The 9,408-nt window shown below is 33.3% G+C and overlaps 1 long non-coding RNA gene across 1 annotated transcript; it reads right to left on the bottom strand.

The window, feature by feature from the left end:
* Nucleotides 1–869: 869 nt before the first annotated feature.
* LOC111410847 lies at nucleotides 870–4,697 on the bottom strand. The gene is made up of 2 exons (XR_002705776.1): nucleotides 3,766–4,697; nucleotides 870–917 (listed from the first exon to the last, which is right to left on the bottom strand). It is a non-coding gene; the product is annotated as an uncharacterized LOC111410847 (long non-coding RNA).
* Between the last annotated feature and the right edge of the window lie 4,711 nt (nucleotides 4,698–9,408).

The raw sequence follows: 9,408 nt of genomic DNA, 5'->3' as shown, positions 1-9,408 counted from the left end.
AAACGATCACTTGAAACATCCATCCCTCGAAATGTACCTTTTATCTCACAAACTTTAACCAGTTCTTGCTTCTCCAAGTCCCTCAACACACATATACATGCATTGGCCCCTTGTATTACAAGAAAAGATAAAGTATTTTTCACGTCTACACATAAATAGGGTAAGGTAAGAATTTCTCTGGAAAGCTCAATGAAACCAAATTTTTCAGTAAGTAGATTGATTGCTATGATGGTAGTCGGCTTCACGGTAACATAAACCACCTCAGCAACACTAACACTACTAAGTATGTCCTCAGAATCATAGGTTGGAGCAAAAAAACTTCTCCATTCTCGATCAATACCAAGTGTCCATACGTCCCAGTTCAATGGTCTAGCTTTAGAATAAAGACATATAACTTTATATTCCTCGGTCTGAGAAATGTAGACAACGTGACACCTAAAATCCCCACGATAAGTTCCGAATGGGAAAGGCAATATCTCTTCTTGCATTGTAATAGGATTTAAGACATGGAAACACTACAACAAAAAGTACTTTTTAAAACACTTTTACAAGAATCTGGAAGATAAAATAACAATAGACCTCTACAACTACTCAAAAGCGTGCCAGGAAAATTATGTTTTAGATGTCTCTCTTGTAATTCGTCATCTTTTATTTCAACGAAAAGGAAATTCTGTGGCAAACGGCCTTGAATCAATAAGCCGCTCTTCGACATTAGAACGTGAGACTTGATAAAGAAAGGGTCACGTATAATTTGAGCCCACGCCTTACAAACATATCTCCCGCAGTTGAACAGAAACTCGGCAGGAAGACAAAGAAGAATGTTGAAAAAAAATTCTAATGGAAGAAATGGTGATTCATTCATTTGTTTTTTATTGGATGTAGCCATTCTTAAAGATCTGATATTCTTTCTAAATGTCCTGCACCAAAGAAAAACATACTTAGTATCTTACTGTAGAAAAATGGAGAAAACAATCCAAACTACTGTTACGGGCATAAAAGGAACAGAGGGAAGACTGTAAGAACGTCTACAGACCATTTGTGAAAAATTTACAAGTTAATTATCACCGACAAGGATAATTCAGATAGGTGGAGTAGGGATGACCACATTTACATGTAGGAGAAAACTTTCATAGTTATTATAATGTTTACAGCCAACTGGAACCCCAGATGAATTTTCGTTTTTCTTTTTCCGCCTTTCATGATAGCGGAATTCAATAAATTTTTAAGGCCTGAGTAAGTTGAGTTTGAATCATAGAATCATCATTACAACATAGAACCCAACTAACAAGGAACAATGCATGTAAGCATAGGTATTTCTTATTACCCATTCCTATTTCAAACTAAAGAAGGTACATGATCGATTTAAAATTTAATGTGAATATCACATCACTTAAAAAAATTTTCCTCAACAAAAGCTTCCAAAATGAATTAATTACAGCTTTGATTTCTATCAAGCACAAATGTTATGGCATTGTTCATGACGAATGCACATTCGAAAAACACCCAACTACAAGAGCAAAGCTAGCTAGTAACATCATTCAACATTAATAACATACTAGATAAAAAGATTTCAATCTTATCAAAATAGAAATAAAATCAACCCACAATCGACTTTGATAAGAAAAAAGAACGGTATATTGTTAGTCAGATTGCCTACTATCGCCTGTCAAATTATTTATATATATGATATCCCATTCCTACCCCACTTCCAAAATAAAGAGGATGAAAATCACAATTTTTTCCCAAATTTAGATTGATCTTGAATAGTTCAATGGACTGAAGGACCTCTAAAAACTATAACTAGTTACGAACGGAAATTGAACAGTCATTATCAATTCATTCCCATTTAAATCATCAAACTCAAAAAAAGGAAATAAAAATGTAGCTTTATCAAGTTTCTATGAGATGTATACTGTTTTAACAAAAGCCTAAATTAATGTGAAAAAGGGAAAAATGTAAACATACCAATGGTGCAAAGAGTCGAGGTGGTGGCGGCGCAATTGAAAGGATAAAATGATTAATAGGGTGATGTTGAAGAATGCCCAAATCAACAAAAAATAAAAGGCATTTATAGGGAAGGATATATGAGTCATTTTGAGACAACCCTAGTTGATTAATAAGAAAGAAAATCATCTATGCTGGATAGGCACTTCTAATAAGCAGAGTGTTTATGCTCGACACACGTGATGTCATATTGGATATTTACACTCCTCAAACAAAGCCTCATGTTGGATCCCCTTTTTAATAAATTCTTTAAATTTCTAATGCTCAAAGACACCTAGGACGTTTCTCGAGAATAACTTGTGTCGTATTCAATACTGAAAATATAAAAATAAAGATATAGTATAAAGTTTAAATTTTAAAGAATTTAAATCAACATGTCCCCATACGTGTCCATGTCCTACTTTTCAAAACAATCACGTTTCGATGTATCCGTGTTGTATCACATCTCAAGTGTCTATATCCATATAACATAGTACGGCACGTATCCAAATAATCTCTTGGGAGACTAAGTTGATTAAAATATTATAAATGTTAAAAAAACTAGGCATGGCCTTCTTTAAGTAGTCCTAACCATCCAATAAATATTCCTCTCTAAGGTGGATCAATCTCCTACCGACGTATTTTACATCCTACAACCAAACAAACAACATTTTCTTTTTCGTGTGAACAAGAATATTACAATGTTATAAAGAGCTTCAAGAAATTACAGCTACCCTTGGGTTGGAAAATTATTCAAAGAGGATCATTCAACTGTAGCAAGAGCGTGAAAAATTAGGAAAACCAACCATTTTTGCGGTAGGTTTCAAGAACGAAGCAAAGAAATAAGAACAAGTTGTTTGTGTTTAAGTAAAAGCTACCTAATTGTTTGAACTCCAATCAATTTGTCACAAGAGCATATTTATTTTAGCAACAAAATGTAATTGCCTTTGGCCGATAATTTTATCCTACCAAAGGCTTGTTAGAAGGCATTAATGCAATGCGGATGCCTAACAAACTTAAGCATAGTCTGGAAAAAAGAGAAGACACCAAGAAGAAAGATTGGAACTGTGTTTTACCAAGGTTAAATCTCAGATTGAATGGAAGTCATGGGGCAATATAAAAGACTATGATTTCATCTAAAATTTAAAGGAAAGAAATTACATCTAGGTAAACTAGTTGGCTTGATCAATAGATTTCCCTTGCCTCTAATTATGAGGTTTACATAAAGGACTGCAACTCGCATAAAAGAAGAATAAAAAGGGAAGGACCTGGATTACGAAATTTTTATTGTACCTGCCTTTTGAATCCTATTTTTCTAATTTATTTTCCTAAAGGAAACCTTTTTTTTATTGGATTAGATCCATCCCCTTAATTGACTGTATAACATCTCAAAACCCAAATGCTAAACTCAGACATAGATGATTGGATCCTTATTCATTGGAGTTTGATTTACTAGCTAGGTAGGGCGATAATTTGGGTATGATTGAAATTTCATATTTAAATGATGCACATATTGACACCGAGAATCCTTAGCGTGTCTGCTAAAGGAAAGACCCAATTCCTTCTGCACACTAAAGGTTATCCAAAAGAGAACTTGTCTAGTCTCAACATGAACCTTACCCCATTAACCTAAAGAACTTGTTTTCGGTTGACGGTATTGCAAATCAATGAAATCGTATATAGAAAATAAATCATTTACACGAAAACAAAGTCAACGATCATATATATATCAATATAGTTCTATATTTTTCTTAAGGCAGAAATAAGGGGACTAACAAATACCTTGCCTTCCATCACATAGTACGACGTGCTTTTGCCACCCCCAATGGCACGGTATGCCTTCGTTGATTTGTTCTAATGATACAGAAGAATATCTCTCACTCAGCTTGCCACCGTAACAAAATGTTCACATTATATCTCAGGAGTAGTCAAAGTATAGCATGTCCAAGGAGAAAAAAATTACTAAGTTGGGCATACAAAACTGACCCAATTCTTCTCTCGAACTTATCCTAATATAATAGTAGGTAAGTGGGTTACAAGATCAGCTTTATTGCTTTTAATAGCAACCTCATACCAACAATTAGTTCATAATGAAGGAAAAAAATTATGAAAATAATGGAGAGTTTCAATATTCAGGTACCTGCAATAATATTACTTGGGATAAGAAATAAGTGAACTTCCTAGATATCCATAGTCTTAGTAGCAAATATTTTTTCACTTTCTAAGGACAAAATCCCTAGTTAATATAAAGAAGCTTTATACACAGCAAAACAGAAACAGTTTAGTTTTCTGTCTTATCATCAATATAAAGATCCCATAAAATCTGTCTTCATTGTTTCTTTCTAAACCAATTACCACCACGAGAAGTCATCTCACATGCAAAACCATAGGTCGCCCCTATAAGCTACTCAATTACATTGTTTTTAATTATTTTTAATGATTGAACACCATATCCTAATACATTAAGATCACAAGAACCTTTTTAAATACCTATCCAGATACACCACAATATTCTTAAAGATAGTGTGGTGGTAACTGCAGTCAGCCTCCATATAATGCATAAACTATTCATGGCCAAATACTGTTTCTCCATTAACGAATATTTACCAAGAACTTTGGGATGTGCTGTTTCATTTTGAAATACAAAATGTGCCGAAACATGGAGTTCAAGTTGAAATGAAATAAATTGATATGGATATAACTTCAGCGAGAAACAAGAAAAAGAAGTGACAGCAATATAAAATTAATTTAACTACATGAAAGAGAAATGTAATAATCCGGCGTAAGAACCGAAATATGCTAAATTCTTTCGTTGATTTGCCTTCCTTCTATAAGAAATTTTGGAGCTGGTATGCAAAACAGCTATAATTTAACTTCTAATCTGATAGTACTGAAGATTAAAATAAATTCAAAAATCAACTTTCAGTACTTATAATCCAGAAAATGGAAAGAAATTAACCAGTAAACGGGTATAATTTTTTGAACTTCGTAGGTTAAACCTAAAGCAGAAATTTCCGGAGAGTTCTTATTTGTTTGATTGTAGGATGTAAGCACCTCCATAAGAGCAGCCAAATCCAACAATGCAGTCCCTCTGCGGAGGATGCTGCATCAGAATTAGTAAAAATGGTTAAAACGTCACTTATTCGTCGAAAGAACAACCTCAATCCTACCAAATACTGTCCATCCTCCAAATGCACCAAGATCATCATTTTCTACGAGATCCTAAAACATCCCACGGCACACCATCCTCACACCACTGTTCTCCCCAGAATTTTCTTGCTCGTTCCCCCTATAGAAAATTTTTGCCAACGTGTTAGAAATTAAGTGGTCTACATTATTAGGCTTGAATTCCTCAATTTTGAAAGGTAAGAAAAAATTACTTATTGTCAAATTGTGTTTGATTTTATAGTTGTTAGATTAAATTCAATTTCATTGAAGGGATTACGTACAATAAACTAAGAAATTGAGTAAAATTAAAGAAAAACTAGTTTTAGTTATTAAAGAGATTGTAGAAATTGCCCAAATGTGAAATGATTAAATTTGGGCATTGCCTATTTAATTATTGAAATTTCTTAAAATAATTAATTGTTCATTTAAAAATTATATCGTATTTCAGGCGACAATACTGACATCAGAACAGCTTACCAATCGGGTTAATTTTGCGAACATAGTACTGTGAATGAAAAAATATAAATATTTTTAAAATATTTATAAATTAAGTATATTGTCAAAGTGTGTGCAATTACGTGTTCGAATTATATGGTTATTATGGAAATATCTTTTATTATGATACATGTGAAATATCAAAGATTATTATGACATATTTGTGACTTGTTAGGTAAGACATGTGATATTGAGATTTTTTTGGTATGTGAGAAATGCAATATTGAGATCGACCAGAAAAGTATCCATGATTATATAATTTTTCTAGTTCATAGAGTGGCCTTGGCCGTGTTCTATCCTACACGGAGGGTCTTGACCTGACATTGGTCTTGATCGTGTACATATAGTTCACAAAGGGGCATTGGCCGTGTTCTAAAATTGATTGTGAGAGGTCTTTGAGACCGACTTTCGTTTACGGAGGGGCCAAAAGCCCGTGGCGAAAGTTCTTAACCCGATGGGCGGATTATATATTTCAGTCAGAGGGTACATTTTTGGTGGATTTTTCAGTATGTTTGATGTGATGAGATTATAGCGTGGTTATCAGCTGATATTTATATCATGATTTTGAGATAATATTTTACGACCTTATGTGAATATTTCACTTTTGGTTATAATTACATGATGTTATCTTGTGAATTATTAAATGATATGAACTATATTTTCGATAGAAATGAAAAATTGAAAAAGTATAATTATTTTTGAACTGCTCCACTCATTGAGTTATCAACTCATATATTTTCCCACGATTTTTCCTACAGGTAGCAACTGATTCTTTTTAGCTGGAAGAGCCTAATGATTTCGGAATGAGAGTCACACGACATGTTGAGTATTATAACTCATATTGATGAAGCACGAAGTAAATATTTTGGGCTTATCACATTATATTTTATATAAGCATTTGATTTGTTTGCATTTTTTTTGAAATAACTCATAGTCAGCCTTGATGATAGATTTGACATCTAGTCAGCATCTATTATCGGCGCACGTCACGTTTCGGGTCCACTAGGGTGATTCGGGACCGGTCGTGTCATCAACGCTCATTTGTTGAAAGCTTGTTCGATACAGGATGTGGGCCACATCATGGCGAATCGCTTAGGACACCGCAAAGTCAATTTCCAAATGAATTTACAGGTCTAAATGACCTACCGATACTTGAAGATGTTCACATTCACGGTCAGGGAAGCCATGATCCAATTGATTTGGATGATATTAACATTTCCGAAGCGGAACATGAGGATGAAGATGCTGAATTAAACATCCCAGATACGAGGGGAAAGCAAAAGGCCAAAAAACAAGCAAAATATTGGGATCACTTTAAATTGATTTCAACGGAAAAAGTCGTCGATGGCCTTGCAGTATGTAAATATTACCAACAAAGATTGACATGACAAAAAGGAATTGGTACCACCCATCTCAACCGCGATTACAAAGCATGTGTGGCCCGAGATGGGCTTCTTCCAGCCGGTCAAACACAATTGTAATTTGGCAGTCCAGACATCGGTTCTACAACTTCACCCCTATCCACGTGGGTGTATTCGGAGGACAATACTCAAACCGAAATGGTGAAATTTGTTGCTGCCACTGAGTTACCTCTGACTATTGCGGACAACCAACACTTCGTCTCGTTCGTGAAAGAATATCTACAACCGAGGTACGTTGGAGTAAGTCGAAACACTCTTCATGCCAATACAATAAATTATTTCAATAATTCAAAATAACAATTAATTATGAATTTGCAACAATATAGGGGTGTTATATCTTTAACTTTTGATATATGGGAAGGGGTTAATAAAAGAGCATATATAATTGCAACCGCACACTCTATAGACCCACTTTAGTGCATGCATAAGAAAATTATTACTTTTAGAATTATTGAGTTTCCTCACAATGCTAATAATATATATAATGCAATTATCAGTATTATTAGAGAATATCATTATGAGACTAAAATTCGATCTTTTACTTTTGATAATGCTAGTGTTAATAAGGTAGTCGTCGATAAATTGTGTAGGACACTTCAACCTGATTTTCGTGGGTATTTGTTTCATATTCGTTGTGTGTGTCATATCTTGAATTTAATTGTGCAAGATGGTTTAAAACATATAAAGGATGAATTTCAAAGGATTAGGAATGCATTAGTATATATTACGATCTCTCTTAGTAGAAAACAAATATTTGAAGATTTTTGTGCTGAACTAGGGGTGACGACTGCTAAAACATTTGTTAGCGACGTAAGCCACAGATGGAGCTCTACTTACTTGCTATTAAAGTCATGTGAAGGTTTCGAAAATTTAATAACTGACTTTTATAACAATAGACACGTTCAAAGTGATGATGATGGTATATTAAATGAATCCGATTGGATTTTAGTTTTGAAAGTTAAACGATTTTTGACATCTTTTTATGAGACCACAAAGATTTTATCCGGCTTTTATTATCCCACAAGCTGTATGGTACTTGAACGCCTTTATATAATTGCAAGAACATTCCATAAATATAAAAATGATCATACTTTTAGTGAAATTATAATTACTATGAAATTAAAGTTTAGAAAATATTGGAAAGAACTGCCTATATTATTTCTTTTAGCATGCGCAATGGACCCCCCGATATAATATTTCGGGAACTAAATACGTAACTGATCAAATCAATAAAACTTTAATACTTGATACACATATCACCTAAAAGGATTTAGAGCAAATATTGTGTGGAATGTATGATTTATATGCGGAAAGAATGTGTGCGAATGTTAGTCGGGTACCCTCTGCACTTCTCCTTCTGCTGAAATTGAAGAAGATGATGCTGAAATAATGAATTTATTTCAAGGCATTAATACATTTAGATATGATGCAACTGCAATGTGTTCATCTAGTGCGATATCGTCTACATTTGCATCTCATCAAACATCAGCCGAAACTCAAAATGCGATGCCTACCGAATTAATTGATTACTTCAATCATAATATGCCAACAGACAGAACAATTAAAAAAAGTTCAGAAGAAGTAATTGAATTCTGGCGAAAGTATGAAAGACGTTGGCCAATTGTTTCTGCAATTGCGAAAAATCTGTTAACACCTCCGGTTAGCATTGTTGTTTCGGAGTCTGTTTTTAGTGCAGATAAAATGAATTTGACCAATGTCAAGAACCGACTGACAAAAGATATTTTGGAAGCGTTAATGTGCGTGAAGGATTGGCATGACGCTCATTTTCGACTACAAGATAAATGCGCTGAAATTGCATGTCGTCAAGTAAGTGATATTTGATTTAATTATATTAATCAAAATTTCTTTATTTTTTAATCGTTAAATTTAATTTTCTTTAAAAAATTATACACGTTATAACAAGTTGTTCTTTAATTCCGCCTACTTAAAATTGATGTAGCCGGTCCCAAACCCGAATAAAGGAAGAGTGTTTACATTTTATCTACTTTAAAAAAAATCAAAAATATATATTTTTTGTAAATGTATTTCAAAAAATAATTCGTCTTCATTACATAAATATTTTATACTTTATAAAAAGTATTACAATATGATATAAATAAAAAAAATAAAAAATTATTTTTGTTAAATTATTTGTATTTTTTAACACTTTTTATTTTTTTTTAAAAGTGTTTTCTATTATTTTATTTATTTGTAAAACTCTTTTTTTTTAAATAATAATAAATTTTGGACGAGCCCAAGCTCGGCTCCCGAACTGAGCCGAGCTCGCCCAATTTCAACGAGCCACAAGCATGTGCAATTAAGGGTTGAGCCAAGCCATTGC

Source organism: Olea europaea, chromosome 15, assembly GCF_002742605.1.
Source record: "Olea europaea var. sylvestris chromosome 15, O_europaea_v1, whole genome shotgun sequence".
In the NCBI taxonomy this organism is placed as follows: Eukaryota; Viridiplantae; Streptophyta; class Magnoliopsida; order Lamiales; family Oleaceae; genus Olea; species Olea europaea.
The sequence above is the reverse complement of the archived record's forward strand: the minus strand, read 5'-3'. Positions and strand labels throughout refer to the sequence as shown.